The following is a 25,801-nucleotide window of genomic DNA, read 5'->3' as shown; positions in this document are numbered from 1 at the left end:
ACAAAGTGCAATAGCAGAAAGGAAGAAAATTGGAAATCGGGAAACTATGAAAACCAGAAAAGACAGAGCTGGAGAATGAAATGGGCTTTAGGATGGCTGCCAGAGACGGAGAGGCAATTCTTGGGAAGTTCGGCTTCTAGCCTAATCATCGTTTAACCTGTGTATTGGCCAAAGCCACGGCCCTGTTAATTGATCTGAAGTTTAACTACCTGGGAGCACATTTTTGCTACTCAGCATCAGGATCGTAGCCTGGAAAGGAGCATAGTCTGGAACCAGGAGACAAGCACAGAGCTAGGAAATACAAGCAGAAAGCAGGAGCAGAGCAGCTCAAGAAACTGATCTCATCCAAGAGACGCTTGGCTCCGCCGCTGCCGCTGAATCGTCCCTCAGGAGGGATGTGACTGACCATCGCTGGGGAGCAAGAGAAACAACAAAGGCCAGAGCAGACTACTTAGAGGGCTAATTTCAGTAAGCAAAGGATGATCCCCTTTCGTGGAGGGAGGGAGGGGGCAGAGGTGCAGGAGAGGGAATGTAAAAGAGGTGAGAGACAAAGCACAGTTTACATCAATAAGAGAATTTGGCTTTGGAAGAAGATTTTCTGCGTGGCTGCTCCACATAAATTGTGCTTAGCTCTATGGTTGCAGGATTTGGGGGTCTCTGAAAGGCTCTTGAATATAAACTCTCAAGGACAATTTTACCATTTAGCATCCCAATACCCTATCACCCACTAAACCGAAAGTCTCAGTGTCTTACAAAGGTGCACTTTGAAGTTTAGAAATGCAGTAATGATACAATTATAATAGGGGCATGGATTAAAGACCGTTTACAAGATTTCATTTGTGAGTATCGGGGTACTAGGGAGAAAATGCAGTTTTTAAGCTGAGATTCCAGAAATGTCGTGCATAATGTGAATACATACTGTCACAATTCTTCAGGCACAGCAAGCACTGTGTAATACTGGTGTGCGAGCGTGAACTCAGACAGTCTGAGGGATGCTCCGTGTTTCCTTCTTCTAGGGCGTGAATTCACTACACAAACCAAGCTTTCAGAGGGTATAGCATTGTTTGTGCGCAGCCAAACCATGATTTCTTCTCAAATTAAAGTCAGCTCCTTTCTTCCCATCTCTAGAATTCTCTTGAATATTTCAGCTGACTAGGTTCCAGTTTTTTAAATATATATAAGAGTTATTGCTTGGCACACGACAGAGACCTTGGCTTTTAGTTTAGTCTCTTACTTCTTAAAGTCTTTTGGGGTATACCTTTATTTATATAAAACTAAGTTCAGTACCATGCATCTTTCACAACTTTTTCTTCTTTTCTGTTGCTTTCCTGATGGACACAGATATATATAAGGGGTTTAGAAGCTACAGAAAGACTCAGAAGAAGGCATTTTATTAATTGGAGTGATTTTTGGATATTCTTGTTTGCCTTGTTTAAAATTCTCCTTCCAAAGTTTCATCCAGTTTTAGCTGAAATGGATGCCTCATGCACGCATGTATTATTTCAATATATGCCTTACAAGTCTGATTCTCAAGATTTCACTCAGCAGTTTTCACTAAGGACTTATATGCACACACCTAAAACCAGGCAGATGTGAATGTAAGCTGGCTATTTTATCTCATCCTTTTGAGGAGCTTAAATTAAAGTCCTTGAGATGAACAGAGCCAGGTTGTCATCTGAAGCAAACTATTTCACCAAAGCTAATCTCAGTGTAGCTATGCCAGTTTGAATCTCGTCCCCTATCATAAAAATCACAAAACTGCATTTTTCTCTTTCCTTCTCCTCTCCATCCCCTCCATCATTTTTTCTAAAATAAAACGATTAAGGAAGGAGGTACCTGACAGAGAGCCACCCAGAGCTGAAATGAGGCTCAGAAACCACCTACAATCCATATCAGTGGATTCTGCTCTTTTGGATAAACCTGAAGTCATCCACTCTCACTTAGACGTGAATGCAGAGCTATGCTTCCCAGAGACTAGGAAGCACAGTCTAAATACCTAGAGAGAGACTCACGCACACGTCCAGCAACACACGCTTGCACACACGTGCAGTCACCCAAGCAGAAGAGTAAATGCTAGCTCCAGTGCTTCCAAGCTGAGAACACATATCTGGGCAAACATAGGTTATTATAACTCTGGACAGCAAACCACAAAGGCATTCAAAGAATCACCACCACAACATTTTGCAGAATATTATTACAACTGTCACCAGTAGTTCTATCAAAAATCTGAAAATTGCAAAGGACAAAATTTAACTACTGAGAGGCAAGGAATTTTCAAAAATTGCCTGGTGGTAGGCGGGCACATTTCAGACCAGATAGATAGAAAAATGCTGGGCTTTGCTGCTAACCACCCTGCAAAGCACAAAGGCATAACTAATATCAAAATGATACTCGTCTGCAGCTCTTTCTTTAAGACGCTGTCTATACACAGTCTCATTAGTATTTATATGTCTGCTTTCTCTCTCCCTCTGTATTGCACCACCTCTGGAGTTGGACTAGCTCCAAGGACTAACTCTAACACAGCCCTTTGTCAAAATCTCCAGTCTCACTAGAGCTGTAACTTTGGAAACAGGTTTGAATTTTATGAGAGAGGAAATAATGGCGTGGATAGGCTCATCTGGCCTATACTTGCAGCAGCACAGGGAGGTTGCAGTTGCCTGTAAATACATCCCAGTATCAGTGGTACATTGCAGGTAAACTCCATAAGAGACCTAGCTGTATACGGCCTCTTAGGCGATTAAAAGGCTTATTTTGTGAATTTATAGATTCTCTATTATAGATATATAAATTACACACTATTTTGTGTTGCTCTAGATTTTCATTATGCAATATTAACCTTTTCCCTTGTCTCCCTAATGTGAGACGGTGTCAGAGGACAAGTAGAGGTTTGGACATAGGGATATAGAAGTTGGAGCTTCAGGAATCTGGGAAGCTTCCCCAGGAAATGTTTTTGGTGGCTCAAACCTTTTGGACACCTCCTAGAGAGGAGGTGGAGCCCGGCTGTTGCACAAAGGTGCAGAACTTGAATCCTTTCTTTCAATCCCACAACCAGCCACAGTGCTAAGGAACCTCCCCATTCTGCACCCATTTTAGCTGCTACTTCAACCAAACATGATCTAGAAGCACATTGTCTAAAAGTTTCTGATTATATTATTAGGAGTGAAATGCTTAAGCGCACCAATTGCCATTTTTCAGGACAAGCAGATTTAAAAACAAACTAGGAGGCTCCCGTTTCTCTGAGTGCGATTGTTTCAGCCTCTTTGCAGACTTGAAGTACAGGCGAGGTTACAGTATTTTGAAGGGCTAATGAAATAAATATATTCAGGATCAGAATGGCATTGCAGTTCCCAAATAATGAGCAAGGGCACATCAATGTAGGTGGCCCCAATCACTGCCTATGTGAGAACCTGCCAATGTATGTGCACAGTATTGCTGGGTGTGTGTAAGCTTTTGCCAGCAAAGCCTTGTTGCCATTATCTGTACGTGTTGCAGGGATGCCTTTCCTGGAGCCCCGCATATGGGCATGAGCAGATACAGGAGTATCCTGTATCCTGCGACGGGATTGTAGCCTGACAGTGCCTGATACCGTGGCTGGGTCTGCCCTCTGCATGATGCCTTGCACAGAGAGGGATTTATCCCAGAATTATCCGAGAGATTTATAAAATATATTCTTTTTACTACTGGCCATGAACTGTTTTTTTGTTTTTGTTTTTGTTTTTTAATATCATGAATTCAGGTACTTTTCTGTACTCCAGCACTGGCATTGTGTTTGAATCCAATTCAGAGAAATTCATTCAGCTGACACTACCCTGACAACATGGCAATTAGCGCAGATCAGGAAAGTGAAGTTCAGCTTCACATCATCCCACCTTCTGGTGAGATGCCACACAATGTGCGATGTGATATTTTGTTATCTAGTGTAATTGTTGGCAACCACACTAAAATGCAATTAGCTTTTTGTATGGGTAAACAAGCTCTTACTGCACAGGGCAGAGCAAGAATGAAAAGATGTCATTAACAGGAGAACTCCTCTTGAGGCAATCTAAGAGAGCTACCTCTACAAAGCCCAGAAATAACGATGTATAAAGGCCTAGAAACGGCCAGAAGAAAAATCCTAGCTCCTTGGGGGTAAAACACACCGATTTCTAGTGGTAATGACTTATAAGATATTACATATCAAGCCTGTCAATGGTCCAAGGCTGACTGTTGCATCTCTGACGTGGGAAATGCCATATCTATCTATCTGGGGGAAACATGTTTATTTATGTGCCAGTGGTTTTATAACTGTTGCTTAGGTTAGGAATTTTAGAAGTTGCTCCAGCAAGCCTGCATTAATGGACTGAAAGTATGAGAGGTGCAGGATAAATAATGCATAAGGTAGTTCTGCAGCTTAGCAGTTGATATCGCCGCAGCGTAAGTGATATCAATGTGTGTGCTGAACAAAGTAATCTTTATATCAGGTTCCCGCCTAGCTCAGTTCTGCAGGAGGCCGACGTTTTGTGGCCTAATTTCAGCAAAGTACTTAAACCTGGGAGTATCCCCTTGACCCTGATTTGAACTCAGTGGGAACACATACATGTTTAAAATTTTCCACACACTCTTAAGAGCATGTCTAAAGTCCATACCTAGTGTGCTCCATGGGGCAAGAATCAAAAATCTGAGGGTCGTCAGCAACCACTGGTGACGTGTGTGCTTCAGTCACAGCGCACTCCCCAGGGCGGGCTGTTGCTTCACCAGACTGTTTTCAGTTACATTTTTTTCTTCTGACCAAGACCAGTCAGTTTGTCCCTTTGCTCTCAGACCTTTGCTTGGACAGTTTGGGTCATATATTTAAGAGCTGCAGGGGTTCAGACCTCTTTGGCAAATCTGCCTGCAATTATCAAAACGGAATGGGACAGACCTGAATGTGCAATATTCGGAATATGTAACATTACTCAGATGCCAAAGTGAGATATGAGCTCTTTAGGAACTCAGATTGCTCTTGTGCTGGAAATCTGGCTTTCAACTCTTTGGCAAATCTGGGTGATAGACAGACTTCCTTTTAATAATCTCTCTCTGCTATCATCCCTGGCACTGTCAAAAGCTTAATGAAGGTAATCATTTTCACTGAAAGCCTGGAGAATATTCATTCACTCATGTGTGTGTGCTACTGTCTGTACATCTAGCTGAAGATGTATGCAGTTCCTGGCTACGCTTTATAGTGCTGTCTCCGTTGCCAGTGCCTCATCTGACAGAGATGCATCCATCTCATCACACCATTAAATTTGGCTTCGCCCTTTATTTTCTGTCCTCTCCAGCTCTGCTCGAGGGAAAGTCACTCCTTCTCCTCCCTATTGCGAGTTCCCAAAAGCTGGAACCGTTCATTGTCATTCTAGCATTTGGTATTTCTTTATTTTTAAGCTGGACCTCTGCTACGTGACCACCCAGGCAAAGTAACTTCCAGCAGGGCTAATCACTAGCACCAGTGAAGTTCATCATCTGCAACCCAACTGCTTGCTGATCTAGCACAGAAGGAAAGGGAAAAACGTGCACACAGGCACGGTGCTGTGCAGGACAGGGATACTAAGACAACCTCAGTGAGAGCTGATACTGACCTCAGTTTCCTATATACATATTGCCAGGCAACTACTGCAAGGAGGACAGTCATTTCTTTGGAGTCCTCAGAGACTCCTGTAGACTTAAAAAGACTTTGGATAAGGCCACATTTGTTTGATACAATCATTTGCTTTAATGGGGTGAGTCAAATTACTCCAGTTCCCTCCCAGTTTGAGACACAGCTGATTGATGTGGAGGGTGGGGAGGTTGCAGAGGGAGGGAGAGAGAGGGAATAGTCTCCTTTGAAAGCAAATAAATGCTACCACTTCTGCTAATTGCATAAAAGTCAAAAGCTAAGCCATAAATGGTAGTGCAAGTCTGAGATTACTCGACAGCCCTGTTATTCAAATGCAGAATGCTGTATGAGGCAGATATAGAAGAGCTTAGTGCTAGAAAAGGCTCTTATCTTCACTTGTTAAACCACTCATGTGTTATGACAAGTCATCCCCAGCCTAACAAATGAAGATTAGCGCACCAAAAGCAGCCTTAAAAAGTAGAGATACTAGAAAGTGCAACAGCGGGCCCAAATGGCCCCTGATCTTTGGGGAGCTGACACCTCAATCCAGTCTTGGCTCAGGCTCCTTTCTCATGGAAAGTCTGAAATCCACCTGTCTGTCATGTACTGATGAACATGCAAAGTAATTTTTTGATACGAGAACTGACCCCCCAGTCCAATTAACCTAGTGAAAAGACTCCCGCTGATTTCAATAGGCTTTGGACCAAGCCCAGGAGTGGCTGATAATGTGCACAGAGCATTAACATGCCCCAGAAGGATGGCAGATATCACAGCTTCTGCTCATATTTGGTAGCTCCTATTAAAGCAGGCGGCCCAGGCATTCCAGAGAGGCTCCTCAGAAATGACTTGCTGTGGAGCGGCAGAAAATTGGCCTCAGTGTTAATATCCGGAGCTGTTTTCAAAAGTGAACTGGAATACATATTTGTGTGTGTAGGATTTTTCCTTTGAAAAATTCAATATATGGAAACCACAATTACTCCATGATAAGAGGTTAACAAAGAGAAGAACAAAAGGAGCTATCAAAGGCAGCTGTGTCTTGCAATCCATTTGAAAGTTTATCTGTAGTGACATGCAGAGGTGGATTCATACAACCAAATTGAGGCAACTAAGCGAGGCATTCAAGGTAGGAGCCTGGTCTTCCTGGGTACCTTGTGTAGTTAATAGAGAAACAGACAGGTCCGGGGGTGGGGGTCGGGGTAATTCAGTCCACCTCTGTTCTGAATCACCCCAGGAAGTGGCTAACTCTTTCCTTCGTGGCAGAGGGAACCTAGGGCACCCGGTTGCCTAACTCAGACATCACCGGCAGCATTGTGGACAGCACAGAAAATGGGGCTCAATACAAGGCCACCAAATATCTTTGTTAAATTCCTGTTGAAATGAATCCGACCCACCTGGCATGGTGAGATGCAAGAGAGCCAGAAGGCAGCAAATAGGAAGCTACAGAGGCAGAGGCCCACGCTCTGCTCTGTGCCCCTGTAGAGATTCAGGACAGCACATGGATGCCAGGCAATGGAGGCAAAATGCTGCACTGACAGTCTTGTGCTGCCTGGATTTTTGCATTGATAAACAGGAGACCCAGCATAAATTACAGTAGTTCTGCTGTGCTGCTCCAGCGGCACCCTTCTTTAGGCTATTGGGCAGAGGAGAGTGTTGATGGTGTTAAAAAGCAACATTTCTTGGAAGGCGGGATAGTGAAGACCCACTTATACCAGTCCATATATAGTCTTCCTGAAGCAAAGCGATTTCTCAGTATTTGTTACAGGTTACCAACACCAGGGTCAATGTACAGTTGAGGAGGAGGCAGAACAAACTTGTTCTCTAATTAAGGTTAAAGGATTTGGCAGCAATACGGGGAGAGAGAACACAATCCCTAGAGCTGCCTAAGTACGCTTGGGACTTCCATGCAACAAGACTGAGTCACAGGGTGGGACAGGGAGAGAGAAAGAGAAGCAAGCTCAGATTGGGAAGGTGGAGAGTGGGTGGAAGGCAAATATCATGGACGAGCAGAAAGCTGCTGTATGAGTCAACTGAATCCTATAGATACTAATATTTATCATAAATACCAAAGAGGTTTTAGAAACCATTAACCCAGTAAGTAGTAAATCACAACTGTTTCTTGTGGTTAGAAGAACAAGAGAGGAGGACGTGAGTGAAGGAAAAAGAGATAACAGGACTGCGAACATAAGGGAAAGGGTATTGTGGAAGATGACATAATGGAATATAGATTAGCAGCAATTATGTGGCATGGACAATAAGATCAAATGATTAGCCTTTCCAGAAAGATGCTGTGCTGTTTTTTCTGGTAATCCTTTCTTAAAAGGGTGCTAGAATGCATGAACAACACAAGAAAAATACTTCTTATTGTAGTGGCTTTTCTTTCCATAACTCCGTTAAGTTTTTCATATAAAGCGTTGCATTGCAGGATACTTTTTTAAAAGTGCTATTTCATGCTAGTATGATGTTGCTTCCTTGTTTTGCCTTTTACATGGCACTGAAAATGAGGCTTACAATCTATGCAGAAACACTTTAAATCTAAAAGTTGCTTTGGGGGAGCTCTGTCAATGTGGTGATCATGGTTTACTATTTTTTACTTCACAGCAACATAACTCTTAAAAGAGGTAAGGTATTTTTTTGAAGAATTCACTGCAGTGAATTTCAAATATAATTATCAGTGCTGGACTCCAAACTTTCTCAGGTAGTTTCACCAAAATCTACAGGTTTAGAGTACTATTCCAAAGGGATATAGGGGTGAGAATCTGGGCCATAATTGCTATCAGTTAGTACAATACATACGAGCTAATGGAGAGAGGGATAATTTTTACTTGAAGTTATAGGAGGGGCTGTTACTCTGGCTGAACTTCAACCAGTTGTGTTGGAACGATTCCTCTTATGTGATTGCCTCCCCAATTTCAGACAAGACAGTTCAGAATAATCTCAGAAAAAGGCTACAGAAAAGAATACTGCATTCACCTTTGTGTTGACTTGTCTTCACCACTGTTTCTTTCATAAACCCTAGAGTGCTCTTGAACAGGTATTCGCAATTGGAATCAGGGTTATGCCCAACCTGGCATTTAAAAGCTCCAAGATTAGGAGCTAAATTTTCCAGAGAGCTGCCTACGAATCCTCAGTGTGGTTTCTGTCTGAGTGTACATTAGCATATCGTCTTTAATTTCATGGCTGCATTTTTCTACAGGATCCCTGCCTCAGCAGCGTACACTCTGGGGAGTTTACTGAAAGTGCCTTTGGGTGTGTAGGACCTCCTTCATGGGTTGCTGAAAAGGAGAGGTGTGTTGGATGAGCGCAGGATTGTGGGAGGGGAGAGGGAAGGTCTTGGGAGTGAATGGTTTGAAGGTTGCTGCTGGGAGCTCCTTTCTTTTCCTTCCCCTATCCTGACTCTCCATGTATTGCTAGTCCTGTCATTTAGACATTGTTTTTCAGTTAAGAGTAGTAGCTGTTCCCCATATTTGAGTGCTTAATTTGGATTCCTAGGATGTGATGTGCTGAAGTGGGGAGCAATCACAGCTGCAGCTGAAGCCAGCAAGATCAGTATTTCAGACAAAGAAGAATTCCCCAAACTGGCATCCTAAGATATGTTTAATTGAGCTCCTTGAATCAGTGAATGCTTTGTAGCTAAATCTTACTAAAGCTATAAGGTGGGAATAATCCTATCTCCTCAACTCAGAAGGATATTGTGAATAGATTTTTTTGGGCATTCTCTCAGACGTTGTATTGATCAGCACCATACAAAAGCCAAGGTGAAGCTTAGAATTCATCAATAAAATGGAGTTTGAAGCACCAATAAGCTCCGGGGTGTGCCCAGTGAACAACACCAAGAAAGTGAAAGAGAGCAATTGCTCATCAAAGGAGTCCCATCCATCCCGAGCACTAAGTGCAGAAGTGGTCCTGTTGTGTTCCTATTGAATTGAAGGCTGTGTCATTGTGCACATATAGAAGACAGACAAATTAAAGTTTCACTGGCAGTCTCCGTTCTGGCATTTCCTAACATTCAAGGGCTTGACCTCATAACCTTAAAATGTTATTTTGCAGTACTTTTCTATCAGTTGCTATTATATAATGCTTAGAGTGGTTAAAACGGAAAGATTGATAGAATGACCGAGAACAACAAACCAATGTAAATTGTCCTTCATTTGCATTTTAGTGCAAAAGTGCTGTTCATATTTGATTTTCTGAGGCTTCATATATATGACTTATCACAATATATTGGCTCAGTCACTCTTAAATTAACAAGCTGATTGAAGTCTGCTAAATCCTAAAACTTAACAGTTTTGGATTTTAGAAGCATTGCCCAAATTCATCCCTTATATTCCTCTAATGACTTTGGTATTTGGCTTATTGCACCCCTTTCATTTTGGAAGGTTAATCCTGCTAGCCTTACTCACAATGGAGAGATACATAGACTTGGCCTATTACACTGTACTTCTTTGTACCAACAACTCAGTAAACGAAGAGACATATTTGGATGCCTTTGCATGGTGAAAAAGAACTACTTTGTGTCTCGCAGAAGAAACAGCAGCTTTCACAGAGCAAATCAAAGCTTTGCCATAGAGCTGATGGAAAACTGCTAAGTGATTTCACACAGCAGTTTTGAAGACCGCATCATGCTTACAAACTCTTCGTTAAATACAGCATAGCCCTTAAACGATAAGTCTTATTAAAGTAAGGTGTATTTTTAGATAAAGCTATTAGAACATGTTGTAATTTCTATAGGTAGTTACACTGCTGAGAAAGCGTGAGCCGAACCCTGTCCTTTGCAGGAGAAGGAAAGCAAGGTGTGTGGCTAGGTATCTGTGAGTATAGGTATGTGCAGGTGTTTGTAACAAAGGCAGAGTGTTTTGCTTCTCTTTTTTCATTTTTCATTTTCTTTTTTTAAAGAAAAGGCTTGTAAAAGGTGCAGCCTGCAAACCAGCTTGGCTCCGTTAGGCTAGAGGAAATAAAAACGGGCCATAGCAGAAGCAGGATATTGTGGAATATGTCTAATGGAAGAGTGATAGGCTGAGGTTGACCAAAGCTCATGGGACAGAGATCCCTCAGCTTCCTGGTGATCAGTCCAAATTCTGCCTAGAGCAACGTTAGTTGGAAGATGTTATCACATCATGGCTGCTCGGTGGCTGAGGTGAAAATGAATGTGGTGGCTTGACAGCAGTAATTAACACCCCTGTTGCCAGTAGCAGCATGGAGTTCTCCCTCAGAGGGGCCTCAAGGTTGTGGCTAAACTTGTAGAGTGGGCACTGCAGTACTCACCATGCTTTGCCAAAAAGAGAGTGGGCAGCTGGGAAGAACGTAGACCATGGGAAGCAATGCGTTAAATTCACTATCTCACAGTTTAGCTAGCCAGAGGGAAAGCAGTAGGATTAGTTAACGAAGAAGAAGACGACAACTGTATCTTAGGATGCTACTGCTAGGATCATAGGGCAGAATAAAATTTCATGCTGCAGAGGTTTCAGTTTTCTTTTTGACTGTCATTTGCTCTCCTGTGACAAACATTAAGGTCGGAAACCAATGACTGAAAGCTGAAAACCGAACAATTCCATTTTTTTATGACAGCTAATATTTTTTTTTCTAGTAGGAGTGATCAATCACAAGAGCAAACTGCTAAGGAAAGTGTTTGGCCATTCATCTTGGCAAGCGTTCGCAAAAAGTCTGGATGCCTTTCTGGCGTGTGCTTTAGTCCTAGGTTTCTCAAATGAGCAGCTCATGAGCTCTTTGGGATGGGTGAAAAAAAAAGGATTCAGATAGTATTGCAAAGTTTTGCAGGGCAGCATGCAGCCACTGAGTCCACCAGGGATGGAGGAGTGCGAAGCAGCTGCAAGCACTAGCCGCAGGCGGGTGTGCCGGCCACGGCACGGCTGAGTAGCTTCAATTTGTTGGCAAAAGCTCAGCTCCTCCCGACTGCAGGGAGGACTTGCAGCAAGCAAGAAAGGAGAGGAGAGCAAAACAGAAGAGAGGTGGGTTATTGCCAAGTAGAGAGTCAATGCCAATAAACTCATCAAACTTGTGCTGCTTTTATACTTGAGCTGTACCTATGATAAGAATCTGAGATATTGTATATCCAGTATGTCCTCCTTGTCTTTATAAGGAGATAATCAATACACAGGATAATAGTTATTTTTATGTTAGCGTTAGTTTGTTTAACATAGTTTCATTTGAAAAACGTCCTTAAGACGGTATTGCCGAGCCACTTGAAAGAGGAATTTAAAGGTTTGTTACACCTACACAGGTGGACCTTCTTTGGAGCTGGAAAGCACTGACCTATCTTCGGAAAAGGCGAAGAGGATGGCTCGTTTTAGAATTACTACCTTGGTAACAATGTCAGCTCAGCTAGGAAAAAGCATAGAGGCAGCTAGCAAAATAAAACAGAGCCCACTCCAACCTCTCTCTCTCTCAAACAAATGAACAACAGTAACAAAAAAAAAAAAGGATTACTAAGAAGTGTATGAAAAGGATAATTTGGATGGCAGAGGGAAGTACTAAAAATGACGGTACTCTCTAATTCCCTTCTTTGCTGTCAGCTTGTTCATTGTTCATTGGCAGTACGTATGTGGGAGTCGGTTGGTGGGTGACTTCCAATTAATATTTCACTACTAGATTAATGCCTAGCACTGAGACCTTACCATGACAGAGATTACAAGAAGGGGCAAGTCACTGTCCTGGCCCACATACAGTCGAGGAAGACGAAACAGATGAAGGTTAGGAAGCAAGAAAGAAGCGCAAAGCAGTGAAGTGGCTTCCCCAAAGATCCACAGTGGGTCAGAGCCAAAAGCAGAAGTAGGTCTTGTTATTTTGGTCCAGTATCCAAGTCACTAGAGCAGTGGCTCGCCACCTCTCACCTGTGGACCTCCTGGGAGAGCAGGTAAGTAAGGAAAACAAGCCCAGGCTCCTATTCACAACCATGAGACTCTGGATATCCTGCATTTATCTGGTGCCTCCCTCACTAAGCCTGACTAGGCGCTCATGCTGCTCTGTTCACATCCTGAGTATCAGCTCACTTCCCATGTTCACTGCTTTAAAGAGGTCTCCTACTGTGACCTACTCTGTTTAAAGTGCATTTCCCAATGGGGCACGTTGCCTGATTTTATATGAGTCTATGACTCCAGGGGAAATCTCTCAGATTCCTATTACAAACGCTAAACATATGGGATGATCTGGCCTATCATCTCCCAGATATGACATTATAGTGCTAAGATACCTCATTCAGAAAGACAACAGGAAGGTAAATGCGGCAAAATCCCACACTGAGTATGCCAGGGAGACTACCTATGCCATTTAGAAGTTGTAAGTCTCTAAAGCATGGAGGACATTCAGGTAGACAACTAAGAACTTAGTCCAGAGTGCTGTACCTACTTGGATTTGATTGTGTCTAAAGGTGTACATCTATTGGAAACTACAGCTAACAATTTTCTACAAACTGCTGTGTGGGGTTGTGACCCCTTCCTTTTACATCACACAGTAATAGTCAGATTCATTTAACCCAAAAAGGGAGAGGAAAATTCTGCAAATTTCAATAAGCACTGAGGAGCTGAGTAAGAGTTAACTTGACAAAGACACTGGCATTTGAACAAATTTCACTAAGTTAACACAGTAGAGGTCCATTTAAGATATGTCTTCTCCTCCAGTAACAGAAAAAAAACTTTTTCATTAAGGTTCATTCAAAGCTTTGTGAAGTAAAAGATGTTTTGGATGAATTGCCACATTCAAATTCAAAACAAACAGGTTTTTGCATAGTTCTGTGCCTAAGTATTTGCATTTCTAGCAGTTCCACATTCTCATCTATTGTTACTGCTAGGAATGTCCAGGCCCTGATGTTAAAGAGCCTAGACTTTTCTTCATTTCCTGTAGGACAGGTTCTAAAAATTACTTGGTTTGCTTGTATAGTGTTTCATCATGCTCAGAGGGAGATTCAGAATGTGTTGGTGGTTCCCACCGACATAGCCCATGCCATTTAAGAATTGCTCATAGAAAATAACTCACTGCAGCAAGGGTAAGCTTACTGTGGCTGCAGCAACACTAAATTGCTTGATAAAGTTGCCATACAGGAATCACAGATGTTTCAATCCCTGGCTACACAAACTCACAAGATCTTCACAAGGACCTTTTTCTCCATGTTTTTTTCTGTCATCTTTACCAGCGTCAGGTTATGGTTTGGCTGCTTTTTACTTAACTTTCCTTACGACTTAACACAGGCCAGGACAGCTTAAGGTTGCAAGTCAGCAACTTATAATCAAACCCAAGGACCCCAGCTAGTAGGAAGACAGTCTGCCAACAAGAAAAAAAAAAAGACACCCAACAGTATACCATGCTTCAGCGTAAGGGGTATTTAATTCAGGTCCCACTAGCTTGCAAGAAAAACAGTTTGAAAATATTAGTTTATTTCTATGTGAGTTCAAGAGAAATATAGTAGCTTTGAAGCACAGATGATATGGTTTGAATTTACATTTACTGAAGAATTTTAAATCCATAAAGATATAAGGGCATCACAAGGAATCAATGACCAAGAAGATAAGTTGCTAAAGCAAATATAACACAGCTTTTTACTTTTACACCATTGATTTAAGTCCTGATGAAGCTGGTAGTTAAATGGCCAATGTGAATGAGTTTGACCAGTGTTGGGATAATTTCTAGGAGCCCAGAACACCACAGGTGCCATTATCTGCCACTGTCTTGTTGACAGTTTCCACATGGAATCCAAGGACTGGATGGTTATAGAAAAAGAACTACGTTTTCACTTTCAGGGGCATTTTTTCCAGGACAGCACTGAATACTGCAGTAACTGGGCACTGAGAAGAAAATGAGGGAGGGAGAACATCCATTTCTAGAAACTTACCAAAAGGAACAGACCAAATATTTTTTTTCTCTCATGCTCACTCAAAAACAATACACAAACCATGTCTTGGAAGAGCTGAAGGAGAATCTCTTACATAATTGGAAAAAAGCCATCAGGCAAACACCCGTAGCGGAATAATTTTTTTTTTTTCAAAATCTTGGCTATGTAGCATTTTATTTTCCTTTGCAGTTCCTGTACTTGTCATGCTTAGTTACCTGTCTCAGAGACTGTAGGAATCATCTCAATCACATCTGCTATTGCTGCCATGCTCGTACATTGCAACAGCTGGTATAACCAGATCCTGCTTAGTGTAGGTCCAACAGCAGCACAGCCCAAGACTGTGGAGCTTGGTGTGGACTAACCTCCCTAGTACACACACAGCTTCTTTAAACCAGACTGTGTTCCCCTCTGCCAACATTACATTGCTTGGTGGACTAGCTAGTTCAGAAGCATCTCAGATAGCTCTCCTCAGGTTGCAGTCGTAGCAGTGACCACGTTATGGACCTAGCTGACATCCTAACAACGCAGGGCAGCAGGTTTGGTGGAGGAGGTCACCTTCCCCTCAGGGTTCCAGTTGGCTTTGGTCTCTCCTGTCTCACTCCTGGCAGACATTAACATTTCAATCTGGGTTTGTTGCAGACTTCAGTCAGTAGAAGTGACTGTACTGGGCTGCAGTATGTTAGGATCTTGTACCACCCACTTTATTTTATTTCTCTTCTAGATTTATTCAGTTCTAAATGACTGATTTTTATATCATGGGAAACATTTCTTATTGCTGATGCGTTTTTCCTCTGTGTTACAGTTTTATGCTGTGGCAGAGCGTAGACATGGAGGATTCACTGCGCTGAGCACTGGACAGAACTGAGACTAACCCCTTCACTAAGAAACTGACTGTCTGTGTTTATGTCTTTCACTGACATAGTACAAGGGTGGTTTTGAGCTAAAAGACCTAACTGGCTATAGAACTCATCATGACATTTGAATATAAGATATATCTGTCCATTCTGAGGGAGTCCTGAAACACTTCACAACTGCAGGCCTTATTCCTGTCAAGGCTTACACGTGTGCTAATTTTTACACTCACAGGGTTGTCCCACCGGGCCATAAAGATAAATACCAAACCATACCTAAATTCTCAGGTAGAATCATCCAATTCTGAATGGGAAAATATCAAAATGCAAATTTTATTGCATTTATTTGAGTAATCACCAGGTTTTCTGCCCCCAACCTTGCCAGGAAAAACCTGTGCTGGTCATTAGGCACATCTGTTCTCAACTACTAGTAATCTATTGCTCCCTACCAGGGTGTGGCCATTGTATGTGCAAATGCAGAAAAACAGGAAGAGAAGAATATCATATATAGTTAATCCTTGCAAGAATTTTACACAGACCAAATATAATTATCTGATTTTTCATCAGCCCTCTGTTTCTAGAAAAAAACGCCAGAGAATTTTTAACACCACAAGAGATCAGGCCTTCCGCTTCATCTCTGAAAAGGCAACATCAAAATGTAGCACATGCATAATCAGGCACCACCATCTATTCTGAGTATGAATTATATCATAAAGGCATTTGGTATCTCCAGAGGAACTGGATTTTGGGTTAGCATGAAATTGCATTGTTTTGTTCTACAACAAAGGCACTGATTCTTGTGAGCTTTTGGGAGTTGGTTTGTGATGTTTGGATTGTATTATCAGGATAATACACCATATGGGTTAGTTATCAGATCCTTCCTGAAGCTATTTTAACAAAAAAACAAAAGGGGTGATTTTCTTACTCTTCTACTTACGTAAGGCAGAAAGAATGCTGTGGATATATTTTTTTTTCCCTGGGTGAGGGGAAGTTTTAAAGCAGGACAAACAAGATGCTTAAGAAGGATCTAAAGTATACTTTAAGTACTATTTTATAATACCTTTTTTGTGAAAGCTTTTAAAACATTCTCTTTTATTCGTTAACGTTACTTACTAAACAAGTGTGTGTGATGTTCACCCACTGCATCTAGTCTTTTCTTTAAAATAAAGATATTACAGCATTCTGTAAGTATGAGAAGTCGCAATAAAAGCAATCAACTTGGAAAACACTAACCCCCACAGAAGGAGCCTTGCAACGATCCAGTTTGAACAGCATGAACTGTGATTTTGCAGTTTCTGGGGTCTGTGGGGTGGGCTTCCTCACACAGAGAGGCAGCTTCTGTCTCATGGTCAAATTTTCAAAATAAGTGAGATTTCTGTTGACCCTCCGAATGGGTGGCCAACTCATCACAAAGAATTGTCTGTTGACTGAGTAGATTTGTGACAGGGGTGAGTGGTCCTACTTACGGACTGAACCCATGACCTTCTAATCCTATCTCATAGGTAGTGCCTGCTAGACTGTTCAATGGTCATTAGACCTGGGTGAACAATTTGGAGGAAAAATTGAGCCAATCTGGGGATTAAAGATCCCAAGAACCCCAAACCCAGCTCTGAAACTTATTTGTGGCTTTCAGCTTCCGCGTAATTCTGTATTTCAGTGATGTGCTTTCCTGTGCTATATGCTTGCTTTGCCCTGACGGGAAACTTTCATTCTGGATCCTGTAGGCTAAGCTTGGAAAGCTCAAGGATACAGCACAAATCCTTTGTCTCTGAGCTGGTGAAACTAGAGTTTAAGGATTCACTTCGATGCAATAATGTAATGGTAATCCAATAAAATCAGGCAGTTTGCTTTTTTACTAGGGATGAAATGCTTGGAAGTTGAAACAAAAAATGTAAACACTTGTTTAATTGTAGAGCTGTTTGCCTAAAGTGGTATCAGAGAAAAATGTTTATGCCATATTCTGCCGAAAATCCATGAATTACAGCACTTTCAGAAGCATCTAATGATTTGGATGCTTAAATCTAACACCAAATTCCCCTGAGCATATAGACTAGCCTAGAAATTAAGTAAAGAGAGACTGCGTTTCAGCCTGAAATTGAAAGATACTTTTTCACCAGTACATGTCATTTCTTACAACCAAAACAGATTTTTCTTTTACTTTGTTTTGAGCCACAGGAGAAAGTCCCAGTAAGGCTGGAAATGGTGCTACCTCATTTCCCTCAACCATTTGACAAATCTCCAATTAGAGCAATTGTTATCATAGTTATTCTAATTCTCTGATGTGCAATGAAAGCAAAACACATCAAGCCTACTGCTGCTATGACTTACAGGGAAACTTTTCCTCTGCTGTAATTCTAGATATTCAATACTGCAATAAAACTTATTTTAGATTTATCCAGTATTGGTGGGAGCCAGCATTTGCAATATTTCTTAGACTCTTAAAATAGATATTTTTAAAACATGACCTTTTGGATTTTAAGTATTTAGAAAGGATATTTTTACTTGCCAGAGGTTATCCTGACTCAAGCAGTAAAAGCTTTAATGTGAATATCAGGTATAATCTATGCAAATTGTCTTTCTACAATTTTTATCATAATTCCCCCACGTTTTCAAAATCAGAGGCTGCAACTCCCCTTGTTTCCAAATCAAAGGACTGCTGATAATTGCACAACTGCTACTGTTCCATTAATGAAGGGGTGAGACACAAGTTCAAAGAGTCAAAACATTTGTGCAGGGTCAGTTTTACACAGCTACAAGACAGCCTTAACACTGGGTCCACGCAAGAACTGGCAAAGTCAGAAGCAAAGGAAACTCACAGTAAAATACAGAATAGTCACCTTTCTTCAGGTCTCAACCCTATCTCTCTCCTCCATACAGACATACTTGTTTTCAGATTTAGCACTATTTTGCTTTATTTTCCTCTTAGCCTGCTTATGGATGAGGTAGAACTAGAACAAATGCAATGGGAGCAGTGCTGTTGCCATTTCTGCTACATGCCATTTTGGACTGCGGTGTGAAGGAAGGATGAATATTTTGGGATTTGGTTTGCGATGTGGCATAGGCGAGTGAGCAAGGGTAAGAGCGTGATAGATAAGAAATCCACTGGTCACAGTTGTAGCTGAGTATAAGGTCACTGCCTAAATTAGAGCTAACGGGCAGCCCAGGATCAGTGGGCAGCCACTAGCATCCAGAATGGCACGAAATGTATGGAGTAGCAGAATCAGTTATCTTATTTTTGAAGCCCAGTAGGAGGTGGGGAGTGTATTTCTTTCAGTGCCAATCATGATATTCAGTTTAGCTTCTTACGCAAGAAAAACAAGGACCAGGGAACATTGAGAAGAGCTGTAAAAAGGATTAGAAAACGTCTGAGAGGAAAAGTTGAATGAGTTTTGAATGTCTGAGGAAAAGCTGAATGTTTTGCTCTGGAGAAGATTTATCAAAAATGCAAAAGATGGTGCAAGATGTCAGTGGACAAAGCATTCTCTGTCTTGACGGCGTATCAGAACAGAAATATTGAGCTTTAACTGTAGAAATCTAGGTTAGAGTGTAAGGAAAAATAGGTGTTTTAATGGACAGTAAAGTCCTGGAACAGATTGTTTAGGGAAGTTGTGGGATCCCCATTATGGGTAGTTTTTATAAGCAGTGCTAAACAAACATCTGTCAGGAATGAGAAAGGTGCAGCAGATCCTGCCTCACGGAAGGTGGATGGGCTACTAACCTCTCAAGGTCACTTTCCGCTCTATTTACTTGTTTCTGTTGTTAATAATATGCTGTCCCCTTGCCATTCAGAAAGGAGTGATTACCACATTGCTTTCTTACAAAACCCTCTCTGGGGAATGCCTCTCATTCAGTCTCCAGCATTTGTGGTCTTGTAACATCCTAGCGGAAGCCTTTCACTGTGAGCATACAGGAGCCAGTTCTGCACGCTGCTGAGCATACTTATCCCAGTCCAACAGAGTGTGTTGGCATGCACTTAGCTGATGTGCCACGGTGCCAGAGCTGGGCACAGATTCCAGGTGTCTGGGCACTGCATCCAAAGCCACATCATCCAGACAAAAACTACCTTCCAGTACCCACGTCATATCACTGCGAAATTCAGGAGATAATTGAAAAGTGACATAGAGTTTAATGATACCTAAATCATAGGGTTTTGTATCAAGTTAATGAAGCTTCATAGACTTCAATATCATCTGTTATTGTTTGAGTTCTTCTTCTGTAGGATGGTTAAACACAACTCAGACAGAAAAGTTACATTTTTCTATTGAATTCTACTGCTTTTAAGGGTAAACTGGTTAAAATAAAAGCAATCATCAGAGGTAAAAGAATGACAGTACTGGGAAAAAACACACAGAATATTTCTGCCAACCAAGAAGGATTTTCTAAGAGTATGAGGCTGGTAAAAGATGAAGACTAGCGTGTGGCTCAGGGATTACAGTTTTGCCAGTCACTCTGGTTCCTCACCAGGGTCTTTTGGCATTGCTGACTGACACCACCTGGGTATATACCCAGTAGATTGCAGTTATCACATTTTCATGTAGCTGTTTTAGTACCATCTCTGCTGGCTCAGCTGTGAATCCCAAATGATTATTATCACTCACCTCTTTAAATATATTCACCCTTTGGACTACATGGTTATAAAGTGACCTCTTTAAATTATTAGTTACAAGGAGAATCAAAGGAAAAGGCATGCAAAATACAGCATTCAAAGAGGCAAACTATACATAGGAGCCCATAGCCAAACAGCAGTTTCAGTATAAAAACAGGAAGAAGCTAAAGTGGAAGCAATATATACCATAAGAAAAATGCATGTAAATGTAAGGAGGGGGTGTGTGTGTGCGTGCACGCGCGTGTGTGTAGGGAGGGAAGATCTTGGAAGAAGGACTATTCCATCCAGCTGCTTTCACAAGCTTATAGTGATTTACAAAAGAGCCAGTCACCAGGGACCCATCCAACACAGGCCACTGGGATAATAACACAGATGCAGAATTTTTATGCCTGGGTCAGAGAAAGCACACCAAATTTAGAAACGCCCTCTGGAAAAACAAGTCAAAATAGCTTTTGCTAATTCTTCTGAACACCTGAAATAAGTCTAACAAGCTAGGGAACTAGAAAAAATACTGTGTGGTTTACCATGGCTCTTACATCACTCAAAATTAAAAATTTGAAGCAAGCAGCTAAAAGAAACCTTAGAAATTCATGGATAGCTGGTTGGGTGTTACATTGTTTTGTGCCAGTGTTGACAGTTCATATTACACAAAAAACACAGTGTTTCTGTTCACAGAAAGCCCACACACTGAATATAATAACATTTCAAATGTTTTGAATTCTGCATAGGATATATATTTTTTTAAATTCTACATAATTTTGGGGGTTTTTTCCTCCCATTTTTTACCCTCAATGCTTTCTCAAACTAAGCATTTCAGAGTAATGTCCAGCCTCTGGAAACAGATCTGAATGATGAGTCTCATGGTGTAATAACAACTAAATCCTCTGACCAGTGCGAATAGCCTCACATACATAAACGATCTCACAACTTCAGTGGGATAATTCGTGTAATCAAGTTAAGCATAAACTATCTTTCTGATGAATCAGGACTTCACTTTGCACGACTATCAAAAGACAGTGGGAGCTTTGCGAGATGCAGAGAATGCAGGCCTACTCCATAAAAGCAGTAAGCAGTTAGTTATGATGTGGCAGAAGGTTGCAAATGAATTGCTCACTCAGAAATAAAGTTCACCAAACAGACTCTGAAAACAAAAGGCAACATCAGCTAATGCACAAATAGGCTATTAAGAAAACATTTATTTTTTACAAGGGCAATTCAGTTTCATATTTGCTCAAAAATATGTTCCAATTCATTTTTTTCTTTTGTTTTTAGATAAATATTTCTTAAAACTATATAAAAACTGCCTGATGAAATGTTTCTGCACTCTGTAGTTCTTAGGTAACTGCTGTAGAGCAAAGTTTCTATGTCTTAGCTACATTTAGGGATTTGGTGTTTATTATTTTTTATGTAGGGACATATTCTGATACGTTTGCTTAGGCGGACTTGCAGTTTACCAGCAAATTTCCCATGAAATAAATAGGACTTCATGAGAACCAAAGCACGTAGGGTGGCAAATTCAGATCTGGCATACTGAAACTAGTGATAGATCTCTTGTGTTCAATACACCGGTCCTAATAGCACTTTCCTCTTTAAATCTAGGCTTTGCAAGTTATTATCTGAACCGTGCTGGTTGCAAGGGACCTTCACGGCACTTCTGTCTCAGCAGCTTGCTTATGTTGTAGCCAGCTAGTGAGCTCATTTAAAGCCATAGCAAAAAACTCACAGCTGCAAAAGCTGTCGAGAGAGCAGGACAAGCACCCAGGCAATCAGCCCGTGTCGAGCTCCGTTCTGTAGTGGTTCCACTGCAACTTCTGAAAGGTCGTTTAAAGCTAGTTTGGATACGTCTACCTGACGCTGAGCTCACAGCAGGATGATGACGCAGAAAATACCCTAGTCTAAGAGGCAGGTCTGCTGTGTTAACTACGCTGCGCGTGAAGCTTTGTACATCTGCAACACCAGGAACAGGAGGGAAGCTGTATCTGCCACTTCATTTACAATTAAGCAGAAGCTACTCTGCCTTTTAAGCAAGCTTGTGCTTGTGTAATTACGAACTCTCTTTTTGGTTGGGCTAACCTGTCACAAACACATGACACGGCATTTTACTTTCTGGTAGCAACCTGATAGCACTGACCAGAATGTGGGAGTTCTTCGCAATCATTAGAAAAATATCAGAAAGAGATAAAATAGCCTGATTCTAAAACTAGAGTGCCCAGGAGAGACTGTGCTGCAACTAGTTGCTCTGAAAAAGGGCAGAAAACACCTGCTTTCGTACCTGGCTAGGTACATGGTTTATGCTTCTGGGATTTCATGTTTTTCTCCTAGTTTTTTCCACATCTCGGAAACAACTTAAGTGTCTTCACTGTAAATGAGTGTTCCTTGGCCGGTGTAATTTGAAGGAAGGAAGGGAGATGAAGAGAGGAAAGCGGGTCAGTGATCAGGAAAGAGTGCCGGGATCAGGCCTCTGCGATCCAATTGGGAACATGCCAAGAAGCCAATGATCCTCCGGGTGCGTTTGGGCACTAGTAGGGAACTGTCCAGTCCTTGCACCTGCTTCCTTACATCCTCCATACTTACAGAAGAGAGGCTGCTCTGTGCTGTGATCTCAAAGGTTAATACATTGTTCAGAAGAATCAAGAGAAGAGCTTACGCTCTTCATCCCCCGTGCTGACAGACAACAGTCTTGCCTTAAATGGGATAATTAGAACAGTAGTACACAGCAAAAAGTGCCACTGTTTTGAGCAATACACCCATTTCAGCAGTAGAAATATGCCAGTAAGTAAACCTGACAGCATAAAGTATGTGGGTCTTGTTTTCAATTTTGTTTGCTAATGTTATACAATTTGATACTCTTGATATTTTGTGGCTATAGCAAAGATTTACTACCAAATGAAGAGACAGACCATGACTCAAGGTTTATTGGTGCATTCAGTGTGTAAACAAATTAACGTCACTGACAAAAGGAACGTAACTTTTTCTCTTCTGCTACTAATTCAAGACCTCTGTCTTAAAGAGTCGTCCTAGTGCCAGGCAGGCAGCTTGATTTGGGGCCATATATCAGTGCAGAAATAGCAACCTCCGGTGGTCATTTAGTCCAAATTACACGTTGTATGTGAGGTCAGTATGGCCTCTTCACTTTCCTCACTTGCAGGCACCTCTTAGACTACTTTTTATGCCTTCCTAGTTGTAGCTTAAAGCCACATACCTGCATCTTCACACTTTACAGACACTACAACATAGTTTTAAAATTAACATAAAACAGTAAGATTTCCAACAGACTGGCTCATTTGGTGTAAATCAGCACAGGTTCACTGAATTCAATCTCTCTGACTGCCCAGATCTTGGCTATAAAAATGAATTCCTATCTGAACCACCGCAGCAGTAAAGTCGGATTACTTCCTTTTGGAAAGCAGACATCTTCCTTTCCTGCAGATCCAGTATTAGATACATTCCTCTTTCACTTTGCATATCATGCCCTTGGAAGCCCTATGCATGCAAAGTCAAAAAATTAAGCTATGTCCTATACATAACTGTTAAATGGAAAATATAACAAAAACATATATTTTTAATAGGTTTCACCAACAGTTGATTTTTAATATTTAAAAACCACAAGTACATACCTGCTATTGACTAAATGATGCTTTAGAGTGAACTAGCCAAATGGAATAGATGTTTCTGCCCCGCAACACTATACCAGGCTTCAGAGCCACATCATGACTGGGTGCAGTTTCATCAGATCTCACGAATTAAGGAGGGCATAGTCTAGCCAATTCTTGGACTGTGCCTGAAGGACTTCATCTTTATCTTCCCTTCATAACTTTTTCATAGGGGAGAGCAGTCTGACAGACTTTGGACAAAGCCAAACATACACTCCAGTTATGTGTAATTAAGACTTGATGAAGTTGATAAAGTTTGGAAAATGTCTATGTTCAGGCATATTTAATGGAGAGAATTCATTCCTTCATATTTGTTACAAGAAAAATGTAACAAAAGTCTAGAATTTTATGTCTTGAAGTGTGAAATTTTTATTTTCCCCTAATATTGAATTGCTTTGTGTAGGCGCATGTATGGTTTATCTCTTCCAGCCGTTTCGGTATTCCAAAGTAGGACTCCCCCACAGTGGAAATGCAATATCTCACTACTGTTATGCTGCAAGGTAATTTGCTCTCTTCTGTGGTAAATCCCTATTCAGCAAACAACTCCGTAACTTCCTATGAGATATCAGCATGATTCTTTGCAGTGATAAAGGAAAAGAGAAATGGGGTGAAAGGATATAATAATGCTAGACATCAATACCAACTGCAAGTTCTCAGCAGGCACCTCAACATTCAGGAATGGACAATTTTGTTTCTGATGATGGAAGCTGCTCAGTACTTTGCAGGAGTGATAGCATGTAATAGAGGTGTGCGGATGCTTGCAGAACTGAAATGGTAGATCCTGTTAACAGTGTGTTTATATCGCCACAAGAAAAAAATTGCATGAAGCAGAAGTATTTCAGTTTGATTTCTAAATCTGATAAGGTCCCGGGTTTTTAAAAGGAATCAGCTAATTTTAAATCAACACTATTTTTCTTCATAAGAATATATGGATATATAATATATGGATAAGTCCAATTACTTCATGTGCTTCACCATCTTCATCCTGGGAAGACCAAAGTAGGAATAATCCAGCCTTTCACAAATTGCCTTGCGCATTCCAGGACAGCTGTTGCCTTCTCTGCAGCTTCTAACACAGGCCATAGATTGCTAAGACCGATCAGTTTACTCCGGTTTAGCAAATCAAATGCTTTTTGAAACCCATATTGCTTTGGAATCACTGTTTCCCACACTTGAGATATTTTAACATCCTATTTTAATTCTGGGATTTTCATAAATACAAGATGTGGATGTTTTCCAACTTCTAACAAGAACACCCTTAAAATAACGTGAGTATGGACAAAAATGAAAGAGCTAGTTATACGGGAGTTTGCTGTGCAAATTCAGAATGACTATTGTAAGAGAATATCTAAATGTCCAGTTCTTCAGAGTGATTCTATATGATAGGAGATATACATACCTCTGAGGCATTTCCGTCTTCCATGAGTCTTCTCTTGCTGTAAACGTTTTCTTACAGACATCAATGTCGAGGAATGGCTCCTAAATTAGTACATGATCATCAAAGATTACTATCTCCTTGAGATTATTGGGACTTCATATCAGAAAGGCCTGCTTTGGATCAAGTCTTCATGTTGTTCTGCTCTAAACATAACTGAAAAATGAGAAATAAACTCATTACTTTTTTAATAATTCTTTTGGAGAAAACATTAATACTCAGAGGATAAGACCTGTTGGCTCTTGCAAATGAAATCAGTGGCTAATGCATCCTGAAAAAAACCTCTGTAAATTGGTCTCATATATAATGAGCTAGTAGCCTGAAAGGAACTGAATATAAGTAAACTGGAGGTGTAACATGTTTCCAAGATATCCAGTTACATATCAAGTGCTGCCTCACTGAAGGATAATTAAAAATTATTTTAGTGGACTAGCCATGGATCAAATTAGCTATGGATTAATTTACAATCAGACTGGAATGTCATTTTGGGAATAATTCTCAGGGAACATCCTGCCAGAAATACTTCTGAGTCATAGATACTCTTGCTTTCTCTTGCTCTGGCATGATGAGTAAGACTTAACTAAAGGCCAGTGCCAAGCATTAATGGGATCTATGACAGCTAGTGAGTAGGAGAGTCAATTTTTGTCTAACCACTCCCATCCCTCCTATCTTGGCATAATAATACTTAGATCAGGATTAGCTCAGGGGCTAACTGAGCTGCAGCTACCTCGCTTTAGGAAGCAAAATGAGTACTACCTCCCAGTTACCCTTCACTTCAGGCTCAGGACAACTGATATTCTTAT

The 25,801-nt window shown here is 41.1% G+C and overlaps 1 protein-coding gene and 1 long non-coding RNA gene across 4 annotated transcripts in view; one reads left to right on the top strand and one right to left on the bottom strand.

Annotated features, from left to right (window-relative positions):
* The window catches only part of LOC104146623 (uncharacterized), a 101,416-nt gene that overhangs the window by 17,496 nt on the left and 58,119 nt on the right, over nt 1–25,801 (bottom strand). The window contains exon 15 of the long non-coding RNA XR_011142514.1: nt 24,963–25,154. This is a non-coding gene — a long non-coding RNA (uncharacterized lncRNA). The remainder of the gene's footprint in view (nt 1–24,962; nt 25,155–25,801) is intronic.
* WNT7B (Wnt family member 7B) overlaps nt 1–25,801 on the top strand; it is a 92,032-nt gene that overhangs the window by 15,401 nt on the left and 50,830 nt on the right. The window lies entirely within an intron of this gene.

This window comes from Struthio camelus, chromosome 1 (assembly GCF_040807025.1).
Source record: "Struthio camelus isolate bStrCam1 chromosome 1, bStrCam1.hap1, whole genome shotgun sequence".
NCBI lineage: Eukaryota > Metazoa > Chordata > Aves > Struthioniformes > Struthionidae > Struthio > Struthio camelus.
Note: the sequence above shows the minus strand (reverse complement) of the source record. Positions and strands in the feature narration are given on the sequence as shown.